The following is a 20,386-nucleotide window of genomic DNA, read 5'->3' as shown; positions in this document are numbered from 1 at the left end:
ATTGCCATACTGGGAAAGACCAAAGGTCCATCAAGCCCAGCAGCCTGTTTCCAACAGTAGCCAATCCAGGTCAGAAATACCTGGTAAGATCCCAAAAAAGTACAAAACATTTTATACTGCTTATCCCAGAAATAGTGGATTTTCCCCAAGTCCATTTAATAATGGTCTATGGACTTTTCCTTTAGGAAGCTGTCCAAACCTTTTTATAAACTCCGCTAAGCTAACCGCCTTTACCACATTCTCTGGCAACGAATTCCAGAGTTTAATTACACGTTGAGTGAAGAAACATTTTCTCCGATTCGTTTTAAATTTACTATTCATTGCATGCCCCCTAGTCCTAGTATTTTTGGAAAGCGTAAACAGATGCTTCACATCTACCCGTTCAACACCACTCATTATTTTATAGACCTCTATCATATCTCCCCTCAACCGCCTTTTCTCCAAGCTGAAGAGCCCTAGCCGCTTTAGCCTTTCCTCATAGGGAAGTCATCCCATCCCCTTTATCATTTTCGTCGCCCTTCTCTGCACCTTTTCTAATTCCACTATATCTTTATTGAGATGCGGCAACCAGAATTGAACACAATATTCAAGGTGCGGTCGAACCATGGAGCGATACAAAGGCATTATAACATCCTCATTTTTATTTTCCATTCCTTTCCTAATAATACCTAACATCAATGACGACAACTAGATCCCTTTCTTGGTCCGTGACTCCTAACGTGGAACCTTGCATGACGTAGCTATAATTCGGGTTCCTCTTTCCCACATGCATCACTTTGCACTTGCTCAGTTATCTCAGAGATAACTCTCTGCATCTCCTTTCTCCTGATCCCTACTGGCATGACTCATTTTCTCTGGGCTATACCTAGTCATTTCTTTGTTGGAGCATGGTTTTAATTACCTAGTATTAGGGATAATAAGGCTCTAGGGCCCTACTCTTCAAATATAACCAAATATTCCATTTAACTTTTATTATAATTAAAATTCAAACATGAAGATAAAGAACATTCCTTCTCCCTTGCTGCAACAATAACACTTGATTGATTGAGCAAGATGTGGTCAGCCTCAGGTTCACCCTACAAAAATTGGCAAAGAGCAGCATGTCAAATGCAAGGCCCATAAAAAAGGTGAATCATAAAGAAAGTCTCACATATGTTGGCAGTAATGCTTAAATGAGCAAGACCAACAAATTAATCATGTCGCTCAGAAAACACTGCTAAATTCTTCTGTGGCTATATAATCAACAGTATAATCTAGATCCCAGCCCTCCTTGATGGGCTTTGACAAAATGTCTGTAGCAGAAGCAAATCAAGAAATGTATTTACAGGGATTTGAAAAATAGTTATGGCTTACTTGCCAGGGTGGAAATCTATTTACTATGGGCTAGATACCTGTTTTCCCCTTAGCCAGCGGCCCGCTCCTTCTCATCCTCCACGTCCTGACCCCTCGTTGCTATAGCCCCTCTTTCTTGGCTTGCTTCTCTCCTATTGTCTTGGGTGAATCTCTTCATAAAGACGGTTAATAATCCAAATAAATAAATAACCCTCCTCACTGTCCCCCTCCCCCCCCCCCCCCCCTTTGCAGTGTTTTAATTATCTTGTTAGCTGCTACACATGAGAGGTGGCCTTTTCTTCTTTTGAGCTCTGATTGGGGTTACAATCAACACAGCCCCCTTCCTCTCAGGCCCAATCCCAGATGAAAATACCATCTTCTGGCCCTGTGAAAATCAGCCCAACAGCCATAAAAATCCACTTGCCTTGAGTGGCTGAACCCTGTGTGCATGTATGTTTTTACTGAAATGTATCTTCTGTCCCACTGAAGACATTGCAGATCACTTCTCATTTTCCCTGTTCCCGATGCTGTCACAGGATCAGTTTCTTCTACCAGTTTGGGACAAAAGCCATTGGAGGATTAAAGGGGCACCCCCTCCCCTAAAATCCCTCCAGTACAGTGCTGCTCGATAGCAGCTGTTTCCCAAATCCAAAATGTGCTTGGTAGCAAGTGTAACTCCCAAGATTGATCTTTAAGACACAGAATTTTAGTCTCCTTCTGAAATGGGGAATAAATCTCTATGAACCTGACATACTCTTGTCTCCCCAAAACATGCTCCTTTTCCATTTGCATGTGCTTGCTTTTGATACGTGCATGTCCAGGCTTTGTAAAATGGGGGCTTAGATGTTATAGAAGATAAACGTTTAAGTGCTGGTTTATGTATGTTGTGATAGGGCAGGTAAACAGGGATATAGCAAAAGGCCGGGGCCCCCAGAACTACAATGTCCAGAATTCCCTGGGGGACTTGGAGACAGGGGAGGGCCCAAAAACCCAGGAGGGATCCTCAGAAAAAGTGGGAGGGAAGATAGCCCAGGGAATAGAGAGCCATTCTCCCCAGTAACCAGCAGGCGGAGAAACAGCCAGTTCCCATGGCTGCATAATCAATATCGGATTCCTCCCAGCTATGAAGGGGGGAGGAGAGATTTTCTGAATGTTCTGAAGCTGGAAGAGAGAGGGGAGGAGGCAGAGTTACCTGAGGAAATGGATTACAAAGAGGAAGGGCTGGACATGCCTGCTGAATTGCCAGTTCCAGGAGAGACAGCCAGTCAGCATGGACTGGGAGAATACCCAAGGTTAATCCCTCCAGCACAAGAGCATGTGGGAGGCCATAGGTGTTTGTTCTGTGAAGAGGGAGGTGTGTTAACAGCCCTGCGAGTGACAGAGCTGGTGGAAGTTCTGGAGGAGGAAAGGTAGGACGTTCCTAGTTCATATAATTTCTTCCTCTTCCTTTGGAGAGTTTTTGTTCATTTGTGGAACTGAATTTTGTTGAAGACTGAACTGCATTTGACTGAATGCTGAACTGAACTTTGATAAAACCGGTTTAAAAATAGAACTGAACTTTGTGGAATGCTGAGGGGAACTGGGCTAAAGTTAAACCTGAAGAAATAAGGGAAAGCAGAACTTTGCTACCAAAAGAAGGGGGCAATGAGGGTAATTGGAACTGTTCCCCAAAAGTGAAATGATTTTTGTTTATTTTGTTTGTGAATGACGTTGGTATTAAATCGTTTCCTGTTCTGAACTGAGTCTGGCTTGAAGAGTTACTGCATAAGAGTGGAGGCGGAGGTCTGGATTCCAGGATACGTTCCCCAGGAAAGTGAGGAGTTATCACAGCCTATCAAATGCAAATAGGGGTTGTACAATGAGAGCCCAAAGTAAAAGTATGGGCAGAGTATGGTAAGGCAATGGGTGGAACTGCTACTTATGCGTGCAACTTAAAGAGTACTGTTGCATTTACGTGACCGTAGTTACACCAGGTCTATGGCTTGTGTAACTCCGGAGGCATAAACGTAAGGCATGCTGCTGCTTGTATTTCTTAACAGAATCTGGGTGCCCAGATGCCATTATAGAATAGGCAATCACAGTGCAGTATCGGGGCACCGAATTATAGAAGTTCTCCCTTAGTGCATTTCAATGTGTGCAAAATGTGACATTTAAATTGGTGCTTTACTACTACTACTACTACTACTACTTAGCATTTCTATAGCGCTGCCAGGGTTACGCAGCGCTGTACAAGTTTAACATGGGGAAGGACAGTCCCTGCTCAAGAGAGCTTACAATCTAAAGGTTACAAACTATGTAGTCAGTGTAGGTATCATGAATGGGGAAGGTGGTTAGGCGCCAAAAGCAAGGGAGAAGAGATGGGCTTTGAGTAAGGACTTGAAAATGGGCAGGGAGGGCGCATGGCGTATGGGCTCGGGAAGTCTGTTCCAGGCATATGGTGATGCGAGGCAGAAGGGGCGGAGTCTGGAGTTAGCGGTGGTGGAGAAGGGTACAGATAGGAGTGATTTGTCCTGAGAGCGGAGGTTACGGGTGGGAACATACGGGGCCTCTGGTATTAAAGTTGTTGGTGATAGCATTCTAAGTCCACAGGGTACTTATTGCAGGCTTGTTATCAACTCTGATTCATCCATATCAACCAAAATGGACACTGCAATGTAGGCAGCAAGATTTGCTGCAATATCGCTCCACGTGAGGCTAGATATTTTTCAGTTGCAGGGCCTGTAATGTGGAGTGTTAGAGAATATTCAGGCAGAAATGGATTTACAGTTCAGGACACATCTGAACCTTGCTTGTTTTACTTGGCCTTTCCTCTCGACCACACCTGGGAAGGTGGTTAGGGACCAGGATGTGAAGACTTGCCGGGGGAGGGGGGGGTGTCATTCATGATGTTAATTGTCTTACATAGTAAATGACAGCAGCTAAAAACAAATGTGTCCCTTCAGTTTGCCCAATAATGGTGTTCGGATGGTAACCGGCGCTCTGTTCAAGTTAAGTCTCTCTCAGCATTTGTTTAAGGTCTTATGCAATATTTAGTATAGAGGGTTTTCATGTTTTATATTTGTATCTTTATGCTTACTGTAAATTACTTATGATTATGAAGGTAGGTGATAACTCATAAATGAACTGAAATACTGTAATATATGAAACAGTTTAATAGCTTCAGAGTTGATGTTCATTTATGCACTTTTACAAGCTTGGGTGGCCATGATTGCACAGTTTAATTATCAAAGCCTGGCTGGGGTATAAGTAACATGAAAGTTTAACTGAAAGGGGCTTATAAGTACATAAGTATTGCCATACTGGGAAAGACCAAAGGTCCATCGAGCCCAGCATCCTGTTTCCAACAGTGGCCAATCCAGGTCACAGATACCCGGCAAGATCCCAAAATGTACAAAACATTTTATACTGCTTATCCCAGAAATAGTGGATTTTTGCCAAGTCCATTTAATAACGGTCTATGGACTTTTCCTTCAGGAAGCCGTCCAAACCTTTTTTAAACTCCGCTAAGCTAACCACCTTTACCACATTCTCTGGCAATGAATTCCAGAGTTTAATTACACGTTGAGTGAAGAAAACGTTTCTCTGATTAGTTTTAAATTTACCACATTGTAGCTTCATTGCATGTCCCCTAGTCCTAGTATTTTTGGAAAGCGTGAACAGACGCTTCACATCTACCTGTTCAACTCCACTCATTATTTTATAGACCTCTATCATATCTCCCCTCACCACCTTTTCCCCAAGCTGAAGAGCCCTAGCCGCTTTAGCCTTTCCTCATAGGGAAAGGCTAAAGCTGGAAGTTTGTCTAGGGTACCTAATGCCATTGCAGTGATGCTACCTGTCCTGCATCCTGTGGCTTCCCTATAAGTTGAAACCACGCAGGGCCCCATAGTCTCCTGGGACCCAGTGGCCGACAAGTTTCCAACTTCTGAGGGAAGCCACAGTCAACAGAGGAGGCAGCTGAGGTAATTTGAGATTCCCTGTTCAGTTTGGTACCTAGTAAGAGGCAAAATCAAGAGATGCACTTCAGAGTCAACTTTACTTCTTCAATGGGCTAGGAGGCATACCTACAGCTAATACCTGTTTTGTTGGCACTGGCCCATTCCCTGGTCTGAACAAGAGAGCTGTTGGCCTTTTTAGGGCCAGCCCAAGGGTACCTGATGCCCTAGGCCAGTGGTTCCCAAACCTGGTCCTGGCGGCACCCTAGCCAGTCAGGTTTTCAGGATATCCAAAATTAATTTTCATGACAGATTTGCAGGCAGTGAAGGCAGTGCATGCAAATCTCTCTCATGAATATTGTGGATATCCTGAAAACATGATTGGCTGGGGTGCCTCCAGGACCAGGTTTGGGAACAACTGCCACAGGGAAACCTTCAGCGTCCCCCCCCCCCAGGTTAGCTCAACCCCCTCAGTTCAGCATCTCCCCCTCCCCACCCCCAAAATGTTAAGCATCTCCTCTTCCTTTCTCTTAATCTCCCTATATTTCCAATACCTTCAATCTCCCCGTTTCCCTTCCCCTTGCCCAGACCTATCTCCCCACTCTTTTCACTTGTGGTTGCTACTGCTGCAGTGTCGCTACTGCAAAATCTCTCCCTGGGCCTGTGCCGCTAATCAAACAACAGCATGGCAGATTGCAAGGGGCTTTGAACATCCATGCATAATCAAAGCCTGCCACGTTCCACGACCATCTCTAGGGACGAACATCTCTAAGGTCAGCCTAAATGTGGAGATTTGGACATCCCCGCCCGTATTATCAAAACAAAAGATGGCCACCCATCTTGTTTCAATAATACGGGTTTCCCCGCCCCTTTGCGGGGTCGTCCTGCGAGGATGCCCTCAGGAAAACTTGTGCGCCCCGTTCGATTATGCCCTTCCACGTATGTCTCAGGTCCCAGCTTGTTTCCCTCATAACATCTATTGATGGTATGAAGTAGAATTTGAACAGGCTTGGAGAGAGGGCATTTATTTCAAGACAAAGGTTTGCTAGAGAAGCAGGAGACACCCACAATAACCCGCTGCAGCCTTCTGGTAAGAATGATGGAAAACATTTTAAGTATGGATCCTTGATATTGTTTCCTTTGCTCTGCAAGATTGGATATTTAAAAAAAATCCCTCCAAAAGTTAGATTCTCCTTTTTTTTAGGAGTGTAAGGAAGCGCCTAGGCAGACCCTAGTTCCCCTTAAAGCACACCCTCCCCAGGCCACATTAACAAATCCAGCTCTTGAACATCTAGGCAGGAGGGCATAGCCTAGAGGAGGGAGAAAAAACCTTCTGCGCATGGGAGAATCAGAGATGCCCTGGGGTGTGGGGGAGTTGTTGATGGAAGACTCCCCTACCCTGCCAATGATGGCTGAAGGAGCCTCTGGTCCCTAACAGTGGTAGCTGAAGGAAGCCTCCAAACATGGCTTGCCATAGCTGGTGGATTGCTGATAAGGAGTTTGAGTACTACAGTCTGCAAGGTAGGAGAAGCCTTTAAATACAGGGGGCAGAGACTGATAGAGCCCAGGCCTCTGTGGTGGTTACATTCAAGAATTACATATATTGAACTGACTTGCCTGCCTGAATAAAAATCATAATAAAGACTCTTCCTTCTGACTTAAACTGTCTGCTGTCTATGTGTGTGAGAGGACTATGCCTGCTGCCATGCCCTTGCTACCACAAGGAGAAAAATTGGATTATATTTTGACATATCTCATCCTACATAGGATGGACTGTAGGAAAAGATTTTTGGCATTTAAACAAAAATTCTAGATCATAGAACTAATTATATTTTAAAATAGTCTGCTAAGTGTCAAAGTGTATTTGCACAATGTGTCAGCTTGTTGATCACATGTTCTGTCTTGTCCTGTTGATGCAATGTTTGGTCATCTTATTTGGTTCAGACTCCTCAGTCCCATTCTGCTCTTTAAAATTTTTTGTCCTCTTGTCTCTCTTTCATAATTTTGCTGTAGTTGGTTGCTTGCGCTATGGTTTGGTCAATCTGATTTTCTAAAATATGAAAACATATTAATTGTCTGCAACATATGGTGCGATTCTAGCCTGAGTACACTGAAGCCAGATTTCAAAGGGAAACTCTACCCATGTTGTTTCTCTTTGGAAACTGGCAGTTGCAAAGGAGGTGGTCTAAATGTAAACTTTGGACCTGCTCTGCATGTGAAAAACCAGGCGGAGCAAACTTCAATGTATACATTTGAAAATCAAGGGTCTGATATTCAAAAGCACGTATGCCTGTGACAGCAGGTACCAACAGCATAAATGTTTTTAGAAAATAAATTGCTGGCACTTACATGGATGGCTTTTGACCACATAAATTGCTATGAAGGTGAAAGTGCCATTTAAACATCTAAAACGCCAATTTACGCATATAGGGCTAGATTCTATATATGGTGCCTAGAAAATCTGTGTGGAATAAATGTACGCCTAAGCGTATTCTATAAGCGACGCCTAGATGTAGGTGCAGTCAGGGCCAGTGTTTAGACATGCTGGGGCCCAGGGCAGAAATTAAGGAGGAGGCCCCCAATCCCCTCTCTTCCCTGCCCCCTCCCTCGATTTCCCTACCCATCATTACTATCACACATAACACAACCTTAAATGACTTCTTCACATACAAAACGCAGACAGACCTTCACCAAATACAGAACAAGGGATCACATATTATAAATATGAACACCAAAACGGAACTGGGAGCCCCAAGAAGTTAAACTTGGCAAGTACTGCCACACTGGAGAAATAAAAATAGAAATGCACTTCATTTTCTACTGAACAATCTGTGGCATAACCACTAAGGGGGAGAAGACTTAGACCCCCCCCCCCCCAAAATTAACATCTCTCTTGCTGTGGCTGGTGGGGCTCCTCAAGCATCACTAGCTGATGACCACCTCCTTCCCCTCCTGAGGTCCAGCGACCAGAACTCTCCATGCTCTGTAGCTAGCAGCAGTATTTCAGAGATGCTGCTGCCCCCCCCCCCCCCAACACCTGCTTGTCTTTCACACGTAAAATCTGGTGGTGGAAGGGGCGGTGGTAATTTGGGGATACAGCCACCAACTGCACAGCTTGGAGATTTCTGGCTGCCAGACTGGAGGAGGACTCGGTTTCGGTTGGCAGGGCTTGGGGGATCCCCGCCAGCTCAAGTATTATTATTTTGCATTCGGTGGGGAGAAAATTTGGTGCCCACCCATTTTGGGCTCAAGACCTCTCCCTCCCCCAGATCAGCCATAGAAACCATCTGTGATGCACATATCCCAAAACTTACATATTCCAGTACTTAAATTCAAAATAAAACACATTTTCTACCTTTGTTGTCTGGATATTTTGTTTTTACATCATCTTGGTCCCAATTTCTCTTTTTCTGCTTTCTTGTCTGTCTTCTGCTAATTCTCTTTCCAGTGTCTGCTGTCCATTTTATTTTCTCCTTTCTTCTCTCACGTTCCATTCCCTCATTGCACCTGTCTCTAACATACTGATTTTTCCCTTTCAGCTGCTTCCTCCCTTTTATTCCTTTTCTGCCTCTGTCCATTCAAATTTCACTCTCTCTCACACCCTTCTATCAATTTTCCATCTTCTCTCAGTCCCTAGCTCTCCCATTTTCCATCTCACTCCTTTCCCAGCCTTCTATTTCCTTCCATCTACTCCCCATTATCACATTTCTACTTCTGTACTCACTATTCTCCTCTCACTCATATTCTTGCCACCCCCTTTTGACTTCTCCCATATGGTTCCACCATTTCCAGAATCTCCTCTCCCTCTCTCCACTCTTGTAGCCCACCCCAGTCTCATTGCCTGACATCTCCCTGTCCCTTTCCCTCCACCCCTTGCATCTTTCTCTCCCATTTCTTTTACCTTCCCCCCTTGATGTAGCATTTCTTTCCTCCCTCCATCCCATTGTTCAGCATCTATCCCTCCCTTCCACCCCCAGACTCAACATTTCTCCCTCTTTCCTTCCTCCCATCCCCAGTTCCAGCATCTTTCTCTTTCTTCCAGAATGCCCTCCCATTCAGCATCCACCACCCCTGGGTCCACCATCTCTCCCTTTCTCTTCACAACTACCCTCTCATCTAGTATCTCTCTCTCTCCTTCCCTCCACACCATCCCCCGGCCTCTTCCCAACTCCCCTCTCATCCACTATCTCTGTCCCCATCCCTCCACAGTTCAGGTCCATCTTCTCTCTATTTCTCTTGCCTCCCTCAATGGTACTGTCCACCATCTCTCTCCCTCTCTTCTGTTTCCAAGCCCGTTATTTCTTCCCTTTCACCTTCCCCCACCACCCTCGTTCTGGCATCTCCCCTCCCAGTTTAGTTTTAAAACAGCTGCTACAGGGTGACCCGTGGGCTGCATGCCTTCCTCTTCTGTACACCCTGGTCCTCACCCTCCCAGTCTATACATGGCACTGAAAAGAAACCCGCTTAGTACTATTATATAAACCTTGCTTTAAGTTCAGCGCGGTTTATAGGATACATGTACCGCCCGTTCCCGTGACTAAAATTTAGGCGTGACCATTTACGCCAACTCAAACCTGGTGTAAATGCCCGCACCTAATTTTTAGGCATAGATCGAGCATATTCTATAACAGTGTGCATAATTTTTAGGAATGTGCATGACCTGCCCATGCCCCACCCATGGCTGCGCCCTCTTTTGAAATCTGCACATTAGAAGTTACGTGCACAACTTTACAGAATATGCTTATAAAGTTTGCACACACAAATTCTAATTAGTGCCAATAAATTGCATGCTAGTGGTTCAATTATCAGCACTGATTGGCTTGTTAAACAACTAAGCTGTGCATGCAATTTGGTTGCACTGCCAGATTGCGCACATAACTTTAATCGCCACATATAGAATCTAGGGGATAATGGGCAGACATGCATTGCTAACAGTTTTATTTATATATATGCGCTACACAGGGGCATAGCCAGAAAACAGATTTTGGGCGGGCCTAGGCAAGAACTAGGTGGGCACAATGTGTTCTCCCCCACCCCCACCAACAAAAAAAAATCTCATCTGGTGGGAAAATGCTTCTTTCCACCTTGGCAGTCTGCAGCAGGCATGCGCTGAAAACTGAGCATGCGCAGGTGCCGGTATTGTGGAGAGTAGCGTTTTCTTTACCATCAGGGTTTCCCCTGGCAGAGCTTGGGATCCCCACCAGCTAGCATTAAATATGTGCTACTGTTGGGTGGGCCTGAGCCCTAGGGCCCACCCAGGCCCACCTGTGGCTACGCCACTGGTGCTGCAGCTTGCAAAGATTTGAAGGAGGAGACATGTTCTGGGCATGATTTGGGCAGATCTTCAAGATATACATGTCTTCCATATTTTAGAAAAGCAATACACATATACTGTTCTTATAATGCATTCTACGCATTACTAAACAGTTAGCTAAACTAGCCCAACATCTAAAAGGAAGACTCACTTTTCTTGAATTCCAACTGTTTATTACAAATAAGTAAAACAGGTAACTTACTGCATGCAGGGAGTTGAAAAGCAGAATTTTGCCCAGGCGGGATGAGTCTTTGAAACTGGATGCCATAATGCCAGACTGAAGGGGTGGATGTTGAGTGACTGAAAAGATTACATTTATTGCAGAGATGTGGAATTGATTAGAAAGATGAGACGATGTCTGTCTGTTTGACTGGATGGATGTTGGGTTTCAGTGACAGAAGGTTATTGGGAATCAAATAAAATGAACTATATTTCCACGGATGGAGAGAGAGGGGGGGGCCTGTGGGCCACTTTCTCCTGAGCCCAAAATAGAGATTTCTGCACTGTAGGGGGCAGAATACCCATAAGGCTAAGGGAGCTGAGGAAATCACCAGTGGAGACAGAGCATGTGCTTTGGGCTGAAACCTGAACCTGACAGGTTTTCATGGAGAAAATAGGCCACATCAAGGAATGACCTTTAAGAACAAAGGTTACAAGCTCTAGCAGAAAGTTACTCATACTGCTAGCTTACATGCTGCAACTACAAAACAAAAGTAAACATATACCCACCATTGTTGGGGCAGAACAAGTATATCCTGGAAAACGTTCCCATCTATATTAATATGTGTTTCAAGTCACACATACCTGCCAGCTAACTTCTGTTTTGGGCCTAGGGTTGGGAGAAATGCAGGAGGAGGAAATTTTGCTTACCTCTCTAGCATTCAAAATCACTCTGAATTACCAAAAATCAGATTTTTGGAGGACAGCTGTTTAATCAGTTCTCTGTAAATGTTCAGGTTTCTAAATCCATCACTGTCACAGCAAAACCACCACTTAGACATGTAAGCAGCGTTACTTATACAGTGGGGGAAATAAGTATTTGATCCCTTGCTGATTTTGTAAGTTTGCCCACTGACAAAGACATGAGCAGCCCATAATTGAAGGGTAGGTTATTGGTAACAGTGAGAGATAGCACATCACAAATTAAATCCAGAAAATCACATTGTGGAAAGTATATGAATTTATTTGCATTCTGCAGAGGGAAATAAGTATTTGATCCCCCACCAACCAGTAAGAGATCTGGCCCCTACAGACCAGGTAGATGCTCCAAATCAACTCGTTACCTGCATGACAGACAGCTGTCGGCAATGGTCACCTGTATGAAAGACACCTGTCCACAGACTCAGTGAATCAGTCAGACTCTAACCTCTACAAAATGGCCAAGAGCAAGGAGCTGTCTAAGGATGTCAGGGACAAGATCATACACCTGCACAAGGCTGGAATGGGCTACAAAACCATCAGTAAGACGCTGGGCGAGAAGGAGACAACTGTTGGTGCCATAGTAAGAAAATGGAAGAAGTACAAAATGACTGTCAATCGACAAAGATCTGGGGCTCCACGCAAAATCTCACCTCGTGGGGTATCCTTGATCATGAGGAAGGTTAGAAATCAGCCTACAACTACAAGGGGGGAACTTGTCAATGATCTCAAGGCAGCTGGGACCACTGTCACCACGAAAACCATTGGTAACACATTACGACATAACGGATTGCAATCCTGCAGTGCCCGCAAGGTCCCCCTGCTCCGGAAGGCACATGTGACGGCCCGTCTGAAGTTTGCCAGTGAACACCTGGATGATGCCGAGAGTGATTGGGAGAAGGTGCTGTGGTCAGATGAGACAAAAATTGAGCTCTTTGGCATGAACTCAACTCGCCGTGTTTGGAGGAAGAGAAATGCTGCCTATGACCCAAAGAACACCGTCCCCACTGTCAAGCATGGAGGTGGAAATGTTATGTTTTGGGGGTGTTTCTCTGCTAAGGGCACAGGACTACTTCACCGCATCAATGGGAGAATGGATGGGGCCATGTACTGTACAATTCTGAGTGACAACCTCCTTCCCTCCGCCAGGGCCTTAAAAATGGGTCATGGCTGGGTCTTCCAGCACGACAATGACCCAAAACATACAGCCAAGGCAACAAAGGAGTGGCTCAGGAAGAAGCACATTAGGGTCATGGAGTGGCCTAGCCAGTCACCAGACCTTAATCCCATTGAAAACTTATGGAGGGAGCTGAAGCTGCGAGTTGCCAAGCGACAGCCCAGAACTCTTAATGATTTAGAGATGATCTGCAAAGAGGAGTGGACCAAAATTCCTCCTGACATGTGTGCAAACCTCATCATCAACTACAGAAGACGTCTGACCGCTGTGCTTGCCAACAAGGGTTTTGCCACCAAGTATTAGGTCTTGTTTGCCAGAGGGATTAAATACTTATTTCCCTCTGCAGAATGCAAATAAATTCATATACTTTCCACAATGTGATTTTCCGGATTTAATTTGTGATGTGCTATCTCTCACTGTTACCAATAACCTACCCTTCAATTATGGGCTGCTCATGTCTTTGTCAGTGGGCAAACTTACAAAATCAGCAAGGGATCAAATACTTATTTCCCCCACTGTACATGCAAAGCCCTGAGGGATGCCACTCCTTTTTCAACACTCACTTTTGTAAAATGGCTTCTTGTGATGTGGTAACTAGACTTTTTTTTTCTACAATGTTATGTGGATTTTGTAAAAAGGTAACCTGTTCAGTGAGCCTTTTGTAAAATACTATCGCAGTTGTACAACACAGACCTAAGTGTTTATTTTCTAACCAAGATATCCTTTACATAATTATCTTCTATACGGTTACAATTATATATTTTAAATAGGGTTCAGGTTTGGGATAGGCAAGGAGAAGGACTAAAAGTGGTAAAATTCGGATGCTCGCTAACTTATGCTTCAAGTCTGAAAGCAACATAGCAAGAATAAATTCAAGCAGATTAGTTATTCATATAAAGTTATGCCATCATTTTCCACATTCAGGCTTGATTCTGCATAATGTTAAAGAGATAAAATATTCATTTAATATTCATATTTATTGCATTTGTATCTCACATTATCCCACCTACTTGTAGGCTCAATGTGGCTTACAGAGTTTGTTATGACATTGTCATTACATGATATCAGATACACTTAGTGTTGTGTACAGATTAAGAAGGGAAGAGAGAAGAAGGTTTTAGGTAGGTTAGTATGGAGGTGGACTTTAATAATTGGAAGGTTTGTTGAGGTAGTTTTGTGAGGCTATGGGATCTCTTTGTAGGCCTTATTGAAGAGGTGTGCCTTCAAAGATTTGCGGAAGTTGGTTATTTCGGCAATAGCTTTCAAGGTTGTAGGTAGTTCATTCCACAACTGTGTGCTCATGTATGAGAAGGTGGTGGCGTGTGTCTGCTTGTATTTTAGCCCTTTACAGCTGGGGAAGTGTAGATTGCGAAATTTGCGGGATGATCTTATGGCATTCCTGGGAGGCAAGTCCACGAGGTTTAGCATGTATATTGGGGCGTCTGCGTGAATGATTTTGTGTACAATTGTGCATATCTTGAACACAATGCGTTCCTTGAGTGGGAGCCAGTGAAGTTTCTTTCTTAGGGGTTTTGCACTTTCGTATTTGGTTTTTCCAAATATGAGTCTGGCGGCGGTATTCTGGGCTGTTTGAAGTTTTTTGATAGTTTGTTCTTTCCATATGCATGGCTGCCCCACTAAATATTTACTTCTGTATGTATAAATGTTTAATTAGTCTCCTGACCTAAAAATGTTCATAGAAATACCTCCTTACAACCCAGCTAGAAGTGTACATGTGGTGAATACCAGGCATGCTTTACCTATAGGGTTGTCAACTGGATCCAGATTTGCTGATGACACAAAGATGTTCAAAGTTGTTAAATCACATGAGGATTGTGGAAAATTACAAGACGACCTTACGAGACTAGGAGACTGGGCATCTAAATGGCAGATGACGTTTAATGTGAGCAAATGCTCAGTGATGCATGTGGGAAAGAGCAACCCGAACTATAGCTACGTGATGCAAGGTTCCACATTAGGAGTCACTGACATTGAAACCCTCTGCTCAGTGTGCGGCAGTGGCTAAGAAAGCAAATAGAATGTTAGGTATTATTAGGAAAGGAACGGAAAACAAATATGAGGACGTTATAATGCCATTGTATCACTCCATGGTGTGATCGCACCTCGAATACTATGTGCAAATCTGGTCACCGCATCTCAAAAAAGATATAGTGGAATAAGAAAAGGTACAGAGAAGGGCGATGAAAATGATAAAGCAGATGGGATGACTTCCCTATGAGGAAAGGCTGAAGCGTCTTGGGCTCTTCAGCTTGGAGAAGGGACAGTTGAGGGAAGATATGATAGAGATCTATAAAATACTGAGTGGAGTGGAATGAGTAGATGTGAATCGCTTGTTTACTCTTTCCAAAACTACTAGGACTAGGGGGCATGCGATGAAGCTACAAAGTTGTAAATTTAAAACAAATCGGAGAAATATTTCTTCACTCAACGTGTAATTAAACTCTGGAATTCGTTGCCATACAATGTGGTAAAAGCATTTACTTTAGTGGGGTTTAAAAAACGGTTTGGATAGCTTCCCAAAAGTCCATAAGCCATTATTAAGATGGATTTGGGGAAAATCCACTGCTTATTTCTAGGATAAGCAGCATAAAATGTATTGTACTGTATTGGGATCTTGCCAGGTATTTGTAGCCTCACTGTTGGAAACAAGATGCTGGACTCGATGGGCCTTCAGTCTGTTCCAGTATGGCAACACTTATGTACTTATGTAGTGACAGGGTTGATACAGTCTTGATTTACCCCATTCCATACAGGGACTTGTTCTGATTTCTCCATTGTACTCCCTAAGAAAAGCAAAACTACAAGTCCCTGTATGCAATGGGGTAAACCCAAGACTGGATTAACCCTTTTGAACAAATTTGGATCCAGTTGGCAACTTTATTTAGCTAGGCAGAGTGGAATTTTCAGAAAGGCCAATTTCCCTGGGCTTATTTATTTATCTATTTATGTCATTTCTACCCCACATTTTCACAAGAAAGCTCAGGTTCAATGCGGCTTACATAACAAATTAAGAAGCATTACAAGACAATTAATATTAATACAAGAATACAAATATTAAAAAATTAAATTAAATTTATTTTCTTATTAGCTGAACACAGATCTAAAGAAGTGGGCTTTAAGTATACTTCTAAATGACATATAATTGACTGAGGGGCTCATTTTCAAAGCAGTTAGATTTACATAGGTTTCTATGGAAGTTTGTAAGTCTTAAGTGCTTTGAAAATACACCTCCAGGTGTCTGATATACTTGGGTAGTGAGTTCCAGAGTTTGGTACTTTGGTGAGAAAAATTAGCATTATATATAGTTCTGTAGGTTAAATTTTTACAACTTGGGAAATGTAATACGAGATATTCTCTAGATGATGATGTGGCATTTCGTGGTGATAACTGAGATCTATCATATAAGATGGTAAGATACCATAAAGAATCTGATGAACAAGAACATAGAACTTAAATGAAATTATTTCAGTGATAGATAATCGATGCAGATCCTTAAGAACAGGAGATGCTTTAACGTAACGTAACACAGCAATCAATATATAAGGCGGGCAGCCGTGTTTTGTGAAGTTTCTAGTTTTCTTAGGAGACTCTGCTTAATACCTGCATAAATTGAATTGCAGTAGTCAAATTTGGTTAAGACTAATGACTGAACTAAAGTGTGAAAGCCTGATCTTGAATAGAATGGTCTTAATCTTTTAAGTTTCCACAATGGATTAAAGATATTCAAGACTACTTTGGAAATTTGTCAATTAAAAGAAAGAAACTGATTAATTAAGATCCCCAAGATTTTAATTGTTGAATCCAAAGACTAAGTAACATTATCAGTCTTAAAATTTGAGATGGTTATTGGGTGATAAGGGCTATTTACTTTGATTTTGTTTGCAATCTCATGTAATTCTTTAATGAATGGGATATAAATTGTAACATCATCAGCATATATGAATGCTGAAAACCCATTTGATTCTAGCAAATGGCCTAAAGGGATCATCATAATGTTAAACAAAATAGGTGACAGATGAGAACCCTGTGGTACTCCACTACAAGAAACCCATGACGACGAGATAGTACCCAGTTGCTTAACTTGGTAAGACCTGGATTTTAAAATTCAGAGAACCATTTCAAGACAGTTCCACAGATACCATAATAGTCAAGTATGTTTAAAAGGATGTTATGATCTACTGTGTAAAATGCACTAGACATGTCGAATTGAAGAATTAAAACTTTGTTACCTAAGATTGGCTAATAATGTAGCAAGAATGGTTTCAGTATTATATGAGGGCCTGAAACCTGATTGATAATTATGTATAATTGAATGATGCTGAAGATATTCCATTAACTGATGAGTGATTAGCCCCTCCAAAACTTTGACTAATAGAGATATTGAGGCCACTGGTCTGTAGCTGGAAACAATACTAATACTAATTTGACTGTTTTTCAGGATCAGAGTTAAGATTATATGGCTTTGAACATGACCTTCTACAAAAGTATTATATACTAATCATGGCTTGTTTCTTCCCCTAAAACAACAGATGTTCTGGTTTAATTTATATAGTCTTTGAGGATTTTTAAATAGATTTTTTTTGTTTTTTTATTACATATTTTTTATTTAGGCTCAATAAAATATTATTCATTGAGATACTTTGATATCAATCCGTTTATGCTTGGGAGGAAAGAATACCCAAATTCAGATTCCTAAGAAGCTATGAAGACATTTTGGTAGTCAGTGGAGAAAATCGAGCTGGGGAGGTGGGTGATAGGAGGAGGGTTCAGCAGCACAATACAATATTCCCTTCCATTTGTAGAATCACCCCTCCCACTGAAAAAGCACATTAAAACAAAAAGAAAGAACGAGGTGTTCTTTCATCTTTCACCAAAATGGAATGGAAATGGTCAATTCTTTTTTAATGAAAATGAGTGATGGGGTCTAACTTGGAATGGGGCCCTGTGGTGTAGTCAAATGCCTGAAACCATGTTATATGCATGTGTCTTCCATTAGAAGCTGTACTCGCACTACCCTAACCCCCCTTCAGGGCTCTCCTCAGAAAGGATAGGTTTGCAGCTCCCTATGGTGGAAGACATATGGAGTAAGACATTAGCTGCCTTCCCTAGATAGCTGTCAGGAACTTTCCTGACCACTTCTATGCCAGAAAAAGCAGAGTGCTGCATTAATTCATGCTGTAAAATCCACTTGCCTTCTTCTCCATGCTTTCTCCCCCTCTCTACCCAATTATCTCTCTAAGACAGCCTCACAATGTTCCCTGTCATGCAACACCTGGATAAATTCAGTTTTCCCAATACTATTTAGAGCATTTCCTTCTGGTAGAGCCTCAGATCAGTGCATCCTTCCCAGTTAATGTCAGCTGAATGCGATCAAATCTCCTCTTCTAAAGCAGCAGGAGATTCTTTCAAATCTATCAGAAGTTATAAAGTTTCCTCTTCTATAGAAACCCCAAAGTAGGAGATTTCTTACCAGGTAGTAACAAAGTTCCTTCCTTTGAACAGAGTCCAGCAGGTCAAGCCCTCCTTTGACAGATTTCCACTCCAGATTACTGTGTTACAATCTGGTACATACATTATGTAGTTCTGAATCTCTTGGGCACTGTGGATTTGTTGAATGGCTCCAGGCACACTTCTTGGCTCTGTCATTATTGCAATGGTTGTCTGAACACTGCCTGGGGCATTTGTTTGCCCAGCAGAGACATATGTAGGCGGATTCTGTAGCGCTTTTCAATGGCTGGCATAAAACCTTCCCAATTTGTCAACAAATGCAGTCTCCCCTAAGCAAGCAATTGCTTTGTCATGGGAGAAAGCAGGAGGGCTTAAAACCTGACCAGACACCCACACTTAACAACACTGAGCCTGAGGTCTGTACAATGTCAGACTTCCTGATGCCTTACCTTTGTACTCAGCCAAATGGTTCATTCCGTGAAAACCATTATGCATGAAAAGTTTATCTCAGCTTCAGCATGGATCATCATCAACATTACAGCATATTGAATTAATCTGCTTTGTGTATCTTTCTTTTCTTTTTTTGACCTGGCTTTGTAGTATGATGGTTAGAGCAGTGCCTATGAAAGATAGAGCTGCTGGTTTTAATCGTCTCCTAATAGGGTTACAAACGTTTCACAGAGAAAAAAACTAACAATTGCCCAGCCCCCTGTCCCGCCCCAAGTCCTTGCCACTCTAGTCTGCCCCTCTATAATCAACTGTCTGCATCCATAGGCGGTCAGCGACTCAGCTATTCAAGGAGACTAAGGTGGGCAGGGATATGATGGAGCGGGCAATTATAATTTGTCACTAACTAAAAACAGAAGTAATTGTAGACAAAACTAAGCTGAACCCCCAAGAAGCCAGACTCTGCATACAATGCGACAATCAGAGAAACAGGAATACTAATATATGCCCCCTGTATGATGCAAAATATAAAGATAGCAGATGTAAATTTTGAAATCACTACATTGCAAATTAAAGAAGTATAAATACATTTTTATAAAGAAAGTAAAGTGATACTTTTTTATTGGACTAACTTTTTCGACTAGCTCTCAGAGGCCAAAACCTCCTTTCTCAGGTCAACATGACCTGAGGAAGGATGTTTTGGCCTCCAAGAGTTAGTCAAAAATGCATTGTAAGTCCAGGGATTCTTAACCCGGTCCTCAGGATACCCACAGTGAATATGCATGAGAGAGATTTGCATGCCCTACCTCCATTGTATGCAAATTTATTTCATGCATATTCATTGTGGGTATCCTGAAAACCTGATTGGCTAGGTGTGTCCCAAGGATTGGGTTGAGAACCCCTGTGTTAGTCCAAGAAAAAGGTATTTTCCATTTTTAAAATTATTAACTTTAGAGTGGCTACTACACTGCTTTTTTTTTTCTACTTTTGTTGTCTGGCCATTTAGTTTTTCAAATTGTGTTGGTTCTAGTCTTTGGTTTCTGCTTTCCTTTGTCTTCTCTTACATTTCTTGATAGGGTTTCCTGTCCATTTCTTATTTCTCTCTCCCCCACCCCCTGTCTTCTTCACTTCCTCCATTACATCCATCTCCAACACTGATCTTTCCCTTTCAGCTATTTTTCTGTCTCTGTCCAGGTTAAACTCATTGTTGCTATCCAATCTTCATTGCCCTCTTTTTTTTTTTTTTTTTTTTTTTTTAAATTGCATCTACATATAGCTTTCTATCTCTTTCCCTTACCCTGGCTCTTCCATTCCTCATCCTCTTGATCCCCAGTCTTTCACTAACTCTGTCCTTTCCCCCTTCCATCCAACATCTCCCTCCTCTCTCTCTCTCTCTCTCTTTTTCTTTCATTCCATCTCTTCTGTCCCCCGTCTCCTAGCCACCTCTAGCATCTTCTGTTTTCCCCATCTCCTCTCCCCTTCCATCCATCATGCCGCTAACAAAATATCCCCAGTGATTTCTAAGTTACTGGGGCCACACTCCCAGTGGTCCTACAGTTCCCAGAAAGCAGTCACAGACCCAACACACAAACTACCAGGATTCTTTATCAGCCCAGACAGACAAAGACAATAAACAATTGAACAATGAACAAAAAATGTGCAATCAGCAAACAATAACAGGGAACTGAAATATGGATCAATTATAACACTAACTAAACATTTGTTTACTTCCTAAAAAGTACCTGGGGAGATCAGGACATATAGCTGCTCACCAGTTATCAAATAGAACTGTTT

The 20,386-nt window shown here is 42.6% G+C and overlaps 1 protein-coding gene and 1 long non-coding RNA gene across 2 annotated transcripts in view; both read left to right on the top strand.

Moving 5' to 3' along the window:
* SEMA3G (semaphorin 3G) overlaps positions 1-20,386 on the top strand; it is a 260,655-nt gene that overhangs the window by 26,014 nt on the left and 214,255 nt on the right. The gene's annotated exons all lie outside the window — the stretch shown is intronic.
* On the top strand, positions 5,539-19,558 carry LOC115471943. Its single transcript, XR_003942449.1, has 3 exons — positions 5,539-5,627; positions 11,147-11,149; positions 19,547-19,558. It is a non-coding gene; the product is annotated as an uncharacterized LOC115471943 (long non-coding RNA).

Source organism: Microcaecilia unicolor, chromosome 6 (genome assembly GCF_901765095.1).
Source record: "Microcaecilia unicolor chromosome 6, aMicUni1.1, whole genome shotgun sequence".
NCBI lineage: Eukaryota > Metazoa > Chordata > Amphibia > Gymnophiona > Siphonopidae > Microcaecilia > Microcaecilia unicolor.
The sequence above is the reverse complement of the archived record's forward strand: the minus strand, read 5'-3'. Positions and strand labels throughout refer to the sequence as shown.